At 36.0% G+C, this 17,613-nt stretch overlaps 1 protein-coding gene across 1 annotated transcript in view; it reads right to left on the bottom strand.

Moving 5' to 3' along the window:
* The window catches only part of lilli (AF4/FMR2 family member lilliputian), a 284,128-nt gene that overhangs the window by 134,447 nt on the left and 132,068 nt on the right, over positions 1 to 17,613 (bottom strand).

Below are 17,613 nucleotides of genomic sequence, written 5' to 3'. Positions count from 1 at the left end.
AAGCTAGGACGCGTAACACGTGTCAAGGTTTTATAAACCTCTTATAGCGGAAGTCAAAATAAATCTCTCTAGTCAGTTTTCTATTTTATAAACAATGGAAGTCGGAATTTCCAATATAGCACAACCTTTATTCTGTATATATAAAATTCTACAACCGGCGCTCGTGATGTTCAACAAACCATACCAAAACAGATGAACCTTCAAAACGAACAATTCACCTTTTCAATTCTTCCGAAAACGAACAACCACTGTATTCGCATTATCTATCCACTTTGTTTCCAAATTTACGATCCTGTTATTTACAGTATAAACGAGCATTCGGCCGAAAAACGATACCATTACCGCGATAAAGATGATAATAATAACTTGGAACGTTGAAAGAATAACAAAACGACACACAACGATTTGAATATATATTCAGTTTATTCCTGACGTTAAATTATTCTAAAGGAGTCCCGAATTAACAAACAGGCATAGTAAGTGCCCCATTCATTATACCGGGACCGTTAAAATGGAATTCACGATTGAAATAATTCCGACTCGAAGTAGAAAATAGATCGTTATCAGATGACAGCAACGATTGTTCATTTTTTGTGGAATCATTTCGAATCCGAGGGTACCTTTTGAGCATTCGCTATAGACACATAAAGTCAAGGTTGGTTGTGGAGAACTGTTGCTAGTTTTGAACCTGAAAATAGGTGGCCTAACTCCATGGATTTAAAAATAAGTTTGTGAAATTGATTGAATAGGGGTGGAGAGGTTTTACACTCTGGGATTCCCACGACACACACTAGGAGATAATGAAAGTGCCTTGGCCTATGTAGTCGGGTACTTTTCTCTATCAGAACACCCAAATAATCAGACGCAATATGTCCAACACGGTCCTTCGATATTTCTAGAGCGTCATCTATCTCGATCAAATTCATTTTGAGGGCATCCAAAATTATTATGTGGACTTTATTGATGTTTTCGTCACCTCCTTCGAATTTGTTTCATCTATTTTCTTCAAACTAACAAATGTTCTTCAGTCAAAACGTTCTATCCCATAAACTAGTAGTCCGACAGCTGTGAAATTCGTACAAAAAAAAATAGAAAACCTTCATTTACCGGTTTGGTTATAAAACTAATCAACTCTATTTACACTATTTACAATGAAAAAACACACCCCTCTTACATGCAGGGGCTAAGGGGCTAGGAAAGGGGATAGTCATAGAGGGGGGGTAGTCTGGCCGCCCAGCCAATCAGAGTGCACCAAATTGTCACGTGGCTTCTTTCTATCTGTCAGATTTTCCCGCTTGCCATACCTTTGTCATGCTGTCTCCGCACACGTCATTGGGGAATCAAAAAAATGTCTTACACGTGTCTTTTGAAGATTAGGGTTCATTAAAAATCACAAGGATTTAATACTATTAGCGCCATATGTGTGTGTGTCTACGAACTTTTGAGCTTCATTGATTTATCCCAATGAGATATGTTTGGAAGAAAGTTTTTTGACACTTCGTAACTTTCCTTTTCCCGAATGGAACGTTTTTGTTACTGTTTTCCTTCTAGTTATCGGAAGTCCTGATTCAAATTAGGAATTTTTGTAACAGGATTCTGTATAATAATAAAAATGGCAATCCCTTGGTAATCCCTTTATTCTTCAGTTTTGACGAATATTGAAATATTCTACAGTTATATCAGAAAGCATTAACCACGGATGTCCAAATTGCAACTTTAGATCGATAAAAAAAACAAGAAGATCCTGGAAAAATTGATACCTGGTGAGAATTGCCATTCTTAGACGTATTGGTGAAGAGGACCGACACTAAGTGGGAAACATCTGTATACCGAAAACCCACTCACACGGGACAGTATCTGAACCACGAATCCAACCACCATCAATCGACGAAAAGAGAAATCATCAAGACTCTAGTGCGTCGTGCTTTCGGGCATACGAAATAAAGGAGGAACTAGGCATCATAAAACAGATCTTCAACGGAATGGTTACTCCAATGTGACGGTGGAACAGATTTCGACTAGAAGACAGCAAGATCCTCACAAGGCAGGAAAGTCATCACAACCAGTGTTTGCCCTCTCCTACGTTCAAAAGATAGTTGGAAAAGATAAGAACGATTGGGTCCAAGTACAACATCAGAACCTGCTTAAGATCCGGAAACATCATGAGTAACAGCCTCACGAAAACCAGGCCACCAAACGCGGACTGAGATTCTGTCTGTATCTGTAGAGTAGGGAGGGTGAGTGTAAGGCCGGCCGCAAGTTGAGACGCAGGTTCGTGAGGTGACGCAGGGTGAGTCACGTTGAATTTCTGCGAACCATACAAATGATAGGAAACCCCGCAAGTTCCGACGCAGGGTGACGTGACGCAGTTGTCACGGTCCGTGACCCTGCGTTACGCAGTCCTCCTTCCGCAGATTTCTTCAGTGAGTCACGGCGTGTCAAGTGAAATGGAGGAAAAATTAATAGAGGCAGTTAGAAATCGTCACGTTTTGTACGACACTAGCCATGATGACTACGAACAAAATTAAAAAGTTCAATATGGGGGGAAGTGGCAAAGGAAAGCGATATGAAGCTAGCAGAAATAACAGATTCAACCTCCTCATCATTTTCTGACTCAGATTCGGAGCTGAATTGAAAGTTCATCGAAAGGCAAGAGACACGTCACCTACCAACTGTAGGCTCAAACTGCGTTTCAACTTGCGGGAGTCCACCCACCCGCAGTTTTTTCTCACCGTGACTCACCATGCATCACCTCACGACCTGCGTCTCAACTTGCGGCCGGCTTAAGTCCACAGCATTTAGGTCACATGTGAGACCCATTGTACATCCTCCCGAGGAGTTGTCCTCCTAGGTCATCGTCCATCCTGTCCGTTCCAGGAAGATGGACAGGTCACTGGGAGGTGTAGGCCAAGACTCGCCGAACACACAACCTTTTATTGACGATAACTCCGGACACTCGCATAGGACATGCCTGACAGTTTCATCTTCTTGTTCACACATCCTGCATGAAGGTGTGTCCACTAGCCCCATATTATGGAGGTGTTTCCTTAGTCGACAGTGGCCAGTCAGAAATCCTACTGTTAAGCGTAGATTTTTCCTGATCATCGCCAGATATTTCTTCGGCGCCAGCTTCCCAGGGTCGCCCAAGGTGATCCTGGCAAAATTGCATCCTTCGATTCCATCCCATCTCTTTATGGATTGAGCATGGGTGTAATATTTGCCTAGTTCCGCAATTGTCAGTCATCAGGCCGTAGGTGCCACTGGGTCCTAAAATTCTTAGTCCAGCCGCTTCCTTGGCTAAAGAGTAGGCAACGCGATTATCTTCACTCCTGTCGTGCCCTTTAACCCACCTCAGGATAATGTTATTATCTACCGAAGCTTTGTGTAAATCTTGGTGACACTAGTACTAGCCTTGAGGTTACACGTTGTTTGTTCAAGGCTAATAGGGCTTGCCTGCTGTTAGTGCAGCTTGTTATGTTTTTGCCAGAAATTCCTCTCCTGGTTATTTCTTTTGTGGCAATTGAGATACCAGCCAGTTCTATTTGGACCACGCTGGTATTTTTTCCCCTTCCCCACTTGATCCTTAGGCTTAGTGATCTGGAGTACACTCCACATCCTAAGCCTTCTTTGGTTTTTGAGCCGTCTGTATATATGCGTATTGCATTTGTAGCATCTGACTCAGTGTTCTGTTTCATTTGTATTTTGTAGGGTTTATTAAACACAAACCTGGGTTCAATTGCATCACTGGTTGCCTGTAAAATTTGGTATTGCCGAGCACAAGAGAAACACACAGCTATGAGAAAGCAGCAAATCGGGAATAGAAGAGCATGTTTGGACTCATCAACGTAACATCAAGTGGTTCCAAGCTGAGATCATCCACAGGAAAATACACTGGTTCAAGAGAAAGTTCAGAGAAGCTGCATATATGTTATCCAATAACGCATTCAACCAAGCTAGCGTATAAATACACTATATTCGGAAACCTGTGATCAAGCGGAACAACGGTCAACCCCTGCTAAACCGTAGAAGCGGTGAGAGGGAAGAGGGGATAGGTGAAAGCACTCGAATGACCTATAAATAGTCATCTCTCGAAGGAATGGTCCAGTCATCTCCCGAAGACTATTGTGGATAATGACAATCGAAACGATGTGAAATAACTTGGTTTGAGATCTTTTTCAGATTTTTTTTTTTTTTATTTTTATTTTTAAATTTTTATTATTTTGTTGTCATTTCACGTTTTATTGCTTAATATAACTGATAACATTTCCATTTTAAGTTTGACGATAGTCGTGTCACGAAGTGTTCTGGCGATGCATTGAATTTATTGGAGCCTCTGGAGACACCCTACATTTTGTTTTAGAAGAGAGAGGACATTGCTGGATCAAGATCTTCAGATGATGTGGTGCTGCAGGTTTTTTCGGGTTTTCCTGCAGCTGAAAAAGCAAATGCGCCACTGGAATCAATGAAGTCGCCCCGGAGCGCCAATTAATTTTTATTGTTGTTTTTATTTTATTTTTATCGTTGTTTTATAGTAAAAATTTTATTTGTTCTTCCAGAGATTTCAAATTATATTAGAATCATACTAGACAATGTGATATTTGTCACTGTAATGACAATTTTGTTTCAATTTTTCCATGCCATTAGAAATGTTCGGAAATACTACAAAATAGTAATCCCTTATACTATTTATTCTATAAGTTCCCAAATGTCTTAATTACAATGGAGTTATCGTAAAGTAGTCCAAACACTCTACTTCAGATTATTCAGGACTAATATTAACGACTATTATCAATTGATAACCACATCATAACATGTGGAAATTGTATACTCATTCGTGGCACACGTTTAGTGTTCGATATTCTTTCGAGTTCATTATTCTGATATTGTAGTCAATAAATCATGTGGAACGGCTTTCTTCTCTATACATCGATAATGCAGAGAGACGGATTCGCTTTATGTAATACAAAACGTGTTGGGTGTTTATTGGTTTTTAATAGAGCATTTGTTTTATGCTGCGACTTGATGTACTAGTTACTTTAACGCACTACCAGATTGACAGGCAATCAAACGGTTTCAATAACTAAATGAAAGCGGCGCGAGTCTTGATGAAAAATTTACAATAGCGCAGGATAATGCTTCACCGAAATGAACCAAATATTGTTGAGGATCGCTATTAACTTTTTCTACGGATCCTATACAATGTGCCACTTCTCTCATGGCTATCATACGTTCAAAACGAAGGATTTCTCACAGTGATTACAGTGAGAAATAATTTCTCGCTCTTATCACGATAACCCAAGCCAGTAATGAATTGTTACATGTCAGATTGATATGACACGTTCTCCATGTTGACAACGCTACGCCACGATTCGCGTGCAACATCCAAGTCGCCCATTGTCGGCGTTTCCATAATAACAAAACCGAAGCACTGCATAATTATTGCTGTCAACTTACCCAACGAAAATAGTTTTATTATTGATTGTTAGAGTATAAACAGTTCAGATTTGTTTAATATTGAATATAATGGAATACGAAGATTTAGAGTTGGAAAATACACCTCCAGAAATTGTTCAGAGAGCAATAGATATTTGCAATAATTTAGTACCAAGCACATCAAGAGAAAAATATGAAATCGCTTACAGAAACTTTATGGACTGGAAAATGAAATCCAAGGTAAATTCTCGTTTCGAAAATACCTTATTAGTTTATTTTGAAGAGTTGTCGAGAAGATTGAAATCATCAACATTATGGCCTCAGTACTCGATGCTGAGGAGTATTTTAATTATTGAAAACTGTGTTGATATATCAAAATACGTAAAACTACGTGCATTTTTAAAACGCAAATCTGCAAAATATGCTCCAAAACAGTCAAAAACATTAACTTCTGAAGAAATTGAAAATTTTTAAATTGTTATCAAAAAATCAATGTTTGGTTTTGATTTCAGGCTGCTTTAGCTATTGGTCATACAGGGGCATGCCGTTGTGATGAACTTTGAAAATTAGAAATTGATGACATGGAAGATCTGAATTCGGCCCTTATAGCAAAAATTATCCGATACTAAAACCAAGTTTCCTAGAAATTTCACAGTCACAGGAGAATTCAAAAGATATGTAAAGCTTCAACCATGCACGTTTTTTTTTAATTACAAAAATAGCAAATGTACGAAACAGCCTGTGGAGTAAATAAATTTGGCACCATGGCGAAAGAAATAGCGAAATTTTTGCAGTTATCGAGCCCTGAATTATATACTGACCACTGTTTCCAAAGGTCATCTGCGACTATTTTGGTTAATGCAGGGACAGATCTTTAAACTTTAAAACGCCATGGGGGTTGGAAATCCAGCAATGTTGCTAAATCTTACATCGACAACTCCATAGCTAACAAAATGAAAATTTCAATAAGTATAGTAGAATCCATTTAGCCTCCAACGCCATTAGAACCTGAACACTTCAACTTCGACCGCAGCTAAAATTTCAATTACCGAAAACATGTTGAAACATAGCGACCTACCACGAATTACGAATTGTTCAAATATAACTGTTAATTACTATGTTAAATAAAATTTAAAAATGAGTTAATGACATAGAAGTATTATTATATATGTATTTTAATTTTCAATACTTGAAAACAACGCAACCGTAGAAAAAGTACAGTGTACAATGCGTGAGAAAATGACATATTTCTCACTCGCAACAAACTTCTGCGCTCGTGAAATATATCGTTTTTCTCACTTGTTATACAATATACTATTGTAAGTTGAATTTTACTAGTTCGGACTTCCATTGTCTAATATGATTCGAAATTTAACTACGTTTCGATTGTTAGTCTTCGGGTGATGACTGGAGTATTCCTCCGAGAGATGACAATTCCTAGGTCATGCAAGCGCTTTCACCCCTCTTTTCCCTCGCTCCGCTTTACCGGTTTAGCGTTTGATTACAGTTTTCCGTTTGATTACAGGTTTCCATATGTTGCGTATATCTACGCTAGCTTAGTTGTATGCGTCGTTGGACCACATATATGCAGCTTCTTCAAACTTCCTCTTAAACCAGTGTTCCTCCCTTTGTTTCTTTTTCTTTGTTCCTTTGTTCTTTTTTGAAGAATTCAAGACATCTTGTCGGATTGCTACAGGCACAGTCATGTTAAATCTCATGACAAAAACGTTTTTAAATTATTCTCGAGTGTAATCTTATCTTATGACAACTGGTGATATGTAATTCGTTGGTTAATCGAGTATTAGTGTTTGTACTAATAGATACGTCACTAAAATGTATGACAAATAAAAACTACCGCTGATAGAAGCTCCTAACTTCACACCGACGAAATCTCTTGAAAATATTTATGGAAAATATTTCTAATCACTAAGACACAATTATTCAAACATATAAATATTTCATTATGAAGCTTTCGAAAACAAAATATAAATCAGTGATTTGATAATGTTGAAGAATAAAAAGATTCAATAATCTCTCCGCAAATGCTGGAAATTTGCCACAAACATTTCATTTCCCGTCCAAATATTTGAAAAACGATGGGAGTCAATTTAAACACTTGATGAGATATCACATATATCAACAATTAATGGCAGAAATACGTTATTTTCCATGTTCACATTCTTCACCAATGATTCTATAATTACTAATCCTAACAAAAAAGTTGCGAACTAAAATATGATTTGAGAACTTTCCATCCATAGCAAATCGAATACAAATATCGAAAAGTTCCAATTTTTAATCTGTTTATTGATCAACCTTCTTAGTACCCCGTCCAGGCAAGCATTTGTTTCTTCTTTTATATTATGTCACCAAATGAACAACAAATTCGATTTTATTTAAATACTGAGAGAATCTGTCATATGATCCTGATGTTTCATAAATATTCCAATACTACTTCAACAAATATTGGGTATTATACATGTCATCCATAAGTTATGAATACTTGAGGTAAGGTGATAATTTATACTAGAAACAATAGTTGGTAGCGCTCACATTCTGGATTTCACAAAAAGTGGATCTGCCTGTTTTGAATGAAAGAAAACCAATTCAACCTATACATGTTATCTGTTGGATGACAACCACACACGTACAGAAAATATAGGGCAAAAATTGAATTCCCTGGAAATTATTAAACGTAAACAATCAATTCCTATTGAACGACCAACAAAAAGTTAATCTCTCCCAACTGTTAAATTTATTTTCAATAATTTACCAGATTTGTACCACAATTTGTAAAGAACGCATTGTAAATTAGTGTAGAGTACCAGTCTAGCTGAGGATGCTAATATGTAGTGAAACGCATACTATAAATGAAGTCTATCTACATTGTGAAAAATTATAATTATTATCCTGACACCAAGTAACGGATCAGTGTTTTCAAAAAGTAAAAGGATTCCTTTGTGTTTAACAGACTTGATTCTCCTAATCACCGCCATTACGTCAATAGGTATGCCTATTGTATTAATTGTCATGTTAAATACTTCCTCAACATGTTGCTTGGTACCACGATCATCATTAACGGTACCGTCTTCAGTCTGCCTAATAGTCCATGAGCCAGTACACATTTATGCGTACGAGGTCTGTTTAAAAAATAAGATGGATGTTCAAATTTCGCAGACTCGTACATTCGACTGGCGAGTTTTTTAATTAATTAACACACTTTTATTAGCTTCACCTGTATGTATGTATGTATGTATGTTTGTTTGTTTGTCAGTTTGTTTGTAACTCGACATAATTGCTTGATCTATTCGCGGGCAGATGACGCTGTACATAACCTCCTTGATATGATTCGCACTCACTTTACATGTATTTCTTCATTTGAAAAAAGCATTTTTTCAGGCTCCCTCTCCGGAATCGGAAAATATCAGTGGTCATTTTTCTAAGCAATATCCCAAAGTTCATGGTTCATTTTGGGCAAAAAACCCAAGAAACATTTTTTGTTTAGAATGAAACAGGCTATCGGAAATAAATTTTAAAATGGTGAACAAATGATAAGACAAAAAGTTACATTGGAAATAAATTTTAGGGGTTGCGTTTTCCACCCGTTACAACCATGGGGTAAACCAAATAAATTTTTGGCTAAGTGTCTTTTTGGTAGTACAAAAGTCAGGTTAATTTCAATATTGTAATTTTTTTGTGCTTGTGAAATAGATTGTTATACAAATTTTATGTACCCCCTTTAGGGGCTGTATCTTAACAAGGGATGCTCCAATGAAATTCCTTTATATGAAAGATCCTATCTTTTTTTCGATGAGTAATCACTTCCTTAAATGTTTTACACTTATTTAGTTATTTTATTATATATTATTATTTAGTATAGTTAACAAAACTCACACAAAGTTTTTAGGGGTATTTATGGATGATAAATTAAAATTTGATGAGTATATAACAAATTTATGCAAAAAAATAGCATCTGGCTGCTATGCAGTTCAAGTTGTTTCTAACGAACTCAATCACTCCTCAGCCAGAACTGTATATTTTTCCTTGATGGAGTCGCACTTGAGATACGGAATTGCCTTTTGGGCTTCTGTAGTCAACAACTACTGAATTCAGTATACGTTCAATAAAAAGGGCTGTTAGATACAGATGTAAGGCAAAATCACAAGACCACTGCAAACTACTTTTCATCAGTCAGAAAATTCTTACTGTATCTTGTTTATTCCTGTTATAAATCGTTTGCCTAATTCACAAAAAATACCCCAACTCATCAGCAAATAATGATTGACGTTACCACACGAGAGGAAGTCATAATTTACCCTTGCCACTCCCAAAATCAACAATTACAAAATTTTCTTTGATATATGAGAGCCAGAAAATATACAACCACTTTCCAATGCGCTATAGGGCAATAACAAATTCAATAAAATTCAGAAAATTAGTTAAAGTACTTCTGCAAAAAGCCTACTATGACTTAAAGGCTTATAACAATGATGTATTTTAACTCTTAGTATTTCAGATGCTCACATTTATTTATTTATTATCTGTAATGGTTTATATATTGTTTTATTTATGTGTATTCGTTTATTTACATTTTGTAACCCTATAATGAACGTTAATTGCATATCATAGTTTTAATATTTTTTAAAAACTTTAACATTTTTGATTTTTTCAATCTTCCTCTTTGAAGATGATCACTTGGTGATCGAAACACGTGTCGAGGTGTTAAAAATAACGATTTGGTGTTGGGAAAAAACTCCAGTAATATTCACTTTTGACTTCATAAAGTTTCACTAGCTTTGTCGATAAAGATTTCTTGCCAATAAAGTATGATTAAAAGAAAGATGGCGATTATCAATTCTTAAAGTTCGGAAGTCCCCGGTGGAAGACACTAAAGTATAGAGTTTTTATTATTAGTTACTTCCTTTAGTTGGACTGGTAGTCTACACTGATTTACAATGCAATTTATACGTATTATCGACCTCAATTAATAGGGATTACTAGTTGTTAAACAGGTATTTTTAGAAAAGGTAGCCAAAAGGTACAAATCAGTAGTGAGAGATTAATTTCTTTTTGATCTTTGGTCGTTCAATAGGAAATTTGATTGTCCATGTCCATTAACTTCCAGGAATTCCAGCTTTACTTTTTGTTCTTTATTTTCTGCTAGTAGTACGTCAAAGTCGTGGTTGTTTTCCAACAAATGACATGGTACGTTAAATTGGTTTCCTTCAATTGAAAACTATTTTTGTGTGAAAGATTCTGGTTTCGAAATTTCTAAATTTTTTCCCAAAATAAACTTTACTATCCTCGTCGATGTTGGTCTATCCAAAGTGTAATCAGTGATTTTCTGTTTAGTTAGTAGCCTACTAAGTTTTCTGTCCTTTATATGTCAATATTTTGAAAGTGTTAACATTATCTTTGACTTCGATGATAAGTTATACTTGTCTAACGGCCTGTTAGAGAATATGATGAATAAGATGAATCATGTCTGGGTTGGAGTTGATATCAACTGCCATCTGTTTCATCGAATTCAGTTCTTTATTAAAATTATCTGTTACTACAGAAGTAGCTCACTTTTTGTGCTGCGCTTGCTTCACTATGTGAAGTTTCCAGAAGCATTTTCCAAGAAAATTGTATTCGGCCACTATTTTCTTTGAAAGATTTCATGGCAATGCCCTTATCATTTACTAGGGAGAAGACAGGATAGAAAAATTTCCATCGAATTACATTTACTTGAAACACGAGGTGGTAACTGAGGCCAGTGAAATTACCCGCTTGAACTTTTACCACATTTTTGAGTAATAAAATTGTATATAACGTTTAATTTTTATGATCCAAGCAAATTATGGGGTTGCAATTCAATTAGATAATACTTTTGAGTTTCTGGCAATTCTTCTTGCATTGCGAAAAACGTTTCTATTGAGAATAATGAAAGGAAGTTGTCCAGGTTAGGTTAGGTTATTACTGGCTGTCCCATATTTTTCAGGCCATAAACTACTTGTGTAAACATTACTGATAAGGTCCAAAAACTCAACGACCATTCAATGTGCCTTTCTAATATTTCTCGCTGCTCATTCAGACATTTTTATGACAGAAATGGTGAATATCGATCCTCTTTCGTCAATTACAAGTTTTCCAATAATTTTTCATGGCCAAATGTCTGTCATAATAATGATGATTCTAGAACTGACGTTCATTATTTGTTTGTTTCCGTGCTATTATCGCGCTTTTGACAAAGTTTTTTCAGAGCCGATTGTCCCATATTTTGTTGTCATATACAACTAATCGAAATTATAGTATTAAAAGCCAAAGATCTGACGATCTTTATATTTACGTTTCTGGTAATCTTTCTGGCGTATCTAAACATTTTTATAATATCAGCAACGGTTGACTATCAATCATAGCTGAGACATCGAGATATAACTGTGGTCCTCGCAGTCAACCCACATACCACTGATGATGTATGCCGCATTATTAGACGAAACGTTTGGGGCTTCAGGGTCACTTTAATCTGATGAGCTGGGCAGCGGTGAGACAATGAAAATTTCATGTTCAATTTTTTTGCAAATGATATAATTCAGAGAAGGTATTAATAGATGTTCTTGGAAAATGTATCTAGCTTTGAGAAATGAAAAATTCCATAAAAACGATATAAAAATTCTTTGAAATTTCTACAAATATCTTTCTGATAACTTTGTCATAATACAAGTACAGTTTGACCATTTTATCCGATTTTTTATGTTGTATATAATATGTATATATAAATAAATAAATTTCTTAAAAAACGATCCTCCACCTAAAAAGTATTAATTATTGGTACAAACGAAAGCATTAAAACATTCAAGTTTCAAGAGATTCACTCTCATTTACAACCATCATATACAAGTAGATTGTTTTTCAAATGATTATGGTTTTTCGTTATCAGCTTGGTTATCTATCGAAAGATAAGTTTATCGTCACATGAAATTTCCTGTAAACAAAGAATGGAGTTAAATATACAGAACCCTCTGTAATGCATGTTGGTATATAATTTTGTTTGGTTGATTGTACCTATAATTATTTGAGGGTCCCGAATTAAAATGGTTCAATAACATAAATTAATGCACTGTTTCATCAATACATTATACCGCTTTCCAATGTATCTTCTTTCATCACCAGAGGCGCAACATTATTTTGAACCAAATCTTGGCTTATACAATTTTCTATTTATTTCAATGAAACATTGTGAATGTAAAGCCGGATTTCCACCAGACGACTCGCTTGCGTTTTCAAAAACAAAAAACTTGCTTTAGTTTCGAAAATAAACTCGAATTTCACCAGACAAAAACTGTTATGCGTCGCGTGTTTTGTTGTGAACTGTTTTCTATCGATTCCACTTCACAAACAGCATACAAATTGCTGCATTTTTCAACTGTCCATTGCTTTTCGCTCATGTTCTACAAAGGAAAAATAAACAACAATACAGCAAATCAATACAAATGCCTGCTATGCCGTTAATCGAAATTTATACCTCTACCACAGATTATCACTTTAAATAAAGTAATAATGTCGCCGACCTTTCCACATTGAGAACACAGTTTACAAAAACACAGACAAAACACCGAAACCTTTTGATATTTCCGATTGCCGACGTGACATTTTGTTTTTCACAAAACCATTCGCTGGCGACACAAAGTCTTGAAAATGTTTCTTGTTTTGACAACTCAAGTTTTTGTTTTGTCGAGTTGCTGTTTTGTTGTGGTTTTATCCGTTTGGTGAAAATTCGCTATAATGGACAAGCTTCTTTCTGACATAGTCATTAAAATTTTGATTGACCTACTTTTCAAAAATATCTAGATGACAAAATAGCCAATCAATTGAAATAAATTATATTCCTGAAGAAAAAAGATCGAAAAAAGTGTTTCACTGCCAAATGGTTTCTACTTCCATTATCATAAATTATTGACTAAAAAATATCAAAATTGTCAAAACTTATCCATTAATTATAGACCTGCGGCAAATAAAAAATAAAACAACTTTCACCAAATTCAATCGAAACTGTACGTAATCTCTGTGTTATTTATTGGAAGCATATGGTTTTGCGAAATTAAAATTATCACGCAACTGAAACAAAAATATATATTTCGATGAAAAACTTTGAATGTACTGAGCTCAGCATGAGTATCTCTGGAAGATTAAATTCACTTGAAAAAACGTTCTTAGGAAGTTTATTCTACATAAACTCAGTTCTCCAAATGAGCAGTGAACAGTCAAGTTCGAGGTGTACTGATTTCAACCTCAAAATGATGAGCAGTCACAGTCCGTCGCGTATTTCTGATATGAACCGCTCTTGGTGGAATCAAATGTGCCAAGTCAATTGAACACCTCCCGTGAAAGTATATAGATACTTTCTTCTATAGAGAAGAGAGACAAATCTTCAACTTTTCTTCGATGTTCCAGACTATCAAGGTTGCAAGTGATGTTCGTGTTTCCAATCAGTCGGTTGGCTCTTTTCTGGATAACATACAGCAGCTTCAAAATTTGCTGAGGTGTGTACAGTTTTCTGGTTCGGAACAGTGTTCCAAGTTTTTGAGAAGCAGCCTTCGCAATTTAAGAGACGTGATTGTGCCAAGACATATCGATGTCCATCCAGCAGCTTCAGGGTATGCTTAGGAGAGAAGTTCCATACATGAGAACAATACTCCAAAGAAGATCTGCTCTGAGCTTTCTGAAGCATCAAAACTTGCTGAGGTGTGTACAGTGTTCTGGTTCAGAACAGTATTTCAAGCTTTGAGAAGCAGCCTTCGCAATTTCAGCGACAGGATTGTGCCAAGACATATTGATGTCCATCCAGCAGCTTCAGGGTATACTTAGGGTAGGAGCTTCATACATGAGAACACTACTCCAAAGAAGGTCTGCTCTGAGCTTTCTGAAGCATCAAAACTTGCTGAGGTGTGTACAGTGTTCTGGTTCAGAACAGTATTTCAAGCTTTGAGAAGCAGCCTTCGCAATTTCAGCGACAGGATTGTGCCAAGACATATTGATGTCCATCCAGCAGCTTCAGGGTATACTTAGGGTAGGAGCTTCATACATGAGAACACTACTCCAAAGAAGGTCTGCTCTGAGCTTTCTGAAGCATCAAAACTTGCTGAGGTGTGTACAGTGTTCTGGTTCAGAACAGTATTTCAAGCTTTGAGAAGCAGCCTTCGCAATTTCAGCGACAGGATTGTGCCAAGACATATTGATGTCCATCCAGCAGCTTCAGGGTATGCTTAGGGGAGGAAGTCCATACATGAGAACAATACTCCAAAGAAGTTCTGATCTGAGCTTTATGAAGTATCAAAAGTTGCTAAGGTTTGTACAGTTTTCTGGTTTGGAACAATGTTCCAAGCTTTTGAGAAGCAACTTTTGCAATTGCAGCGACATAATTTTGCCAAGACACAGCACAAAGCGGAATGACATTATAATATCCGGTTCGGAGACGAAATGACAACTGTTTACTCAAATAACTCTCAGGATGCCAAATGAAACTTATTTTTGAAATCGGAACAATGAGGGGCGGTAGCCGCTCTGAATTTATTTTCAATACAAATCTAGAACTACCTGGAAGTTTTTTTCAGAGAAGTTTGTTTCAGATTCTGTGTTCATTCACAAATGAGCTAGTAACGCGACTACTCCTTGAGAAGTGAACAAATAATCATTATGAACTATTTGGCATCTATTTTGAAATGTAAGTCAGTAACCAGTAAATAATAAAGCGACGTCAATGTAACCATAGGAGTATTAACGAAAACATGATGATACATCCAGCAGAAATTCGTCCTGAACTATTTTTAGAGTTTAATTCTTGAATCTTCTTAGAAATTTAAGATTCACAATTTTGCGAATACTTATGCAAACACATAAAAACGTCGTTGTATTGGCAAATGTGATGCATATGTAATAAAACTATCGTAACTCATAAAACTTATATAAGGGAACTCAGCAAGTATTTAGAGTTTATTTCGCGTGAAGTAATATCCACAATTTTCAACCTCTTAGTTTCCGTACTCAAAAAAGGCGTAACACACCACATTGACACTAATTTTAATAATAATAATGATAGAATTGTACTGTATGGAACCTGTGTAGTCATCAGGAATTTGGATCACCTTTTCCGCATGGTCCATGACCATAAGAGAGCAAGAACTGGAACAATAATTCTCTGTTGGACAGCTGGCCAGCGACCTAAGCTTTCCTCAAGTCGAGTAGGCTGAAGTCTGATACTGAGAGGTTCATCATGGCCTACCAAGATGCTATTTTTAAAACCATAATCTACCGTGATGGGTCGGTATGTTCAGCATGTTATGGGAAATGAGAAGTGCCGAGTTAATTGAAACTATTCATTCCCCACCCTCGGGCTCGTACAAGCTGATACGCCTGTAGTAGTTCCGACCATCAGAGCAAGACTTTAGTCGTGGTGGAGCTTTCACGTCCGAGTGAGACGGATGTAGTTCGAAAAGAGGAGGAGAAGTGGGTGAAAAATTGGAACTTCGCAGACTCTATCCAGATCACTCGGTCAAGATGGTTGTTTTGATCATTGGAGTCCTTGGTAGACTGATGACCTCTCTACTTTCGAATCTCAAGATTATACCGGCTTGCCGTGCAACGACAGAAATCTTGACCGGAAAATGAAGAAGGCTGCAGGAAAAGTACCACAAAACTAAAATGCTTGCTATTGATAATAACTGGGATGATTGATGATATTTTCTGTGATACTCCTCTGCAATTTGTTGAAATAAATTCAATGGTAAAAACATTTCAAACGCAGGTGTTTGTAGAATATTAGAACGCAATTCCTGGCGGTAAATGAACAGAGTCTCTGGACGCGCATTTCGCTAATCAATTTAGCATCATGAGGAGATAATTAAACCTAATTCTTTACAACGAAGTTCCATTTTATAAACATCGAAAAAACCATTACCTTCAGTAATGACGGTCGAAAAATGAATTCTAACGACTAATTATTGTTAGATTGATACAGTATTTTAATTATAGATTTGTGCTGTTAATGATAACCTTTTTTTTTGTTTCTAGACTTTCGAAAGCGTCTAGAACTAGATGCTATATACTGGCCACAGAAATTTCAAGGATTTCATATCGACTTCTCTAATTTATGAAATGGAATATGTGAAATGTTTTGAGTTTCAACTCAGTACACCTTAATTTTCATTGTTGTTTTGTCCTTAAAAGAATCCTAGATTTCTCCGTCTAATCAGAAGCGACTGAATAACATTATTACGATTTTTGTAAATTAAAAACAATACTATAAGACTGTTTGAATTGTACGTAGTCGTATTATTTACATTGTTTGTACTGAGCAGTCATTCCAGTAGGTAAAGTACTGTGGGCAAAGGGAAAACCAACCTTTTACCGATCTAATCACTTAATATTACCGTGTTTACAAGTAAACAGGGTCGTAAATTGTTAATGATAACGAGATGTAAATGATTTACCCAAATAACCCGGACCGCTCCCGTAGACTTGTGTATCTCAATTCTTTTGTAATATTTCTTGCCTGAACAAAAACAATCTGAAGATTATTCAGATTAGAACTTTTCATGAATTCTTAGTGTCGATACTAGATAAAACATTATGTAAATGCAGTCAAATGAGCCTACATTCAGAACGCCTTTCGTGAAGCTCAATTTATTCTAAAAATGAATGATAATAATGCACAGGATTTCTGTAGATTTTGATATTTATCACTGGACATTATTTCAATGAAAATACCTGAAAAATGGATTCTTGGTGAAAGAATCACTATTTTAGAGAAAAACAAAAGAGGAAAAATGACAACAAATGTACGAGATCTATTCAAAAAATGAGGTGAATGTTACTTTTTGTGCATTTTTAACTATCTCATGATTTCATTCTTGGATTTTGAAACGGACCGTACTCAGCCAAGTGTTTGTCCAAAATACCGAACGGAAATAATTCAAAATATATTTGTGCAGTTTTCATACTATCCTATACGTTAATTAAATCAGAATGAGAAGCACCACTTTTCTGTATAAAAAAAACAATACGACGCCCCCAATAGAAAAAAAAGTTGATGATGATTGCCAGAAAACGAAACCTCGGATAGTAAATCTGAACATGAAAACGTGTAGCTGAAAAAAAGTATAAATGAAAATGTGTCTTTGGTTCCGATTTTCAATTATT

This window comes from Leptinotarsa decemlineata, unplaced genomic scaffold, assembly GCF_025532065.1.
Source record: "Leptinotarsa decemlineata unplaced genomic scaffold, Ldec_3_MD MMD2_tig00026336_RagTag_RagTag, whole genome shotgun sequence".
Classification (NCBI taxonomy): domain Eukaryota; kingdom Metazoa; phylum Arthropoda; class Insecta; order Coleoptera; family Chrysomelidae; genus Leptinotarsa; species Leptinotarsa decemlineata.
This window is presented reverse-complemented; position numbering and strand designations above follow the sequence as displayed.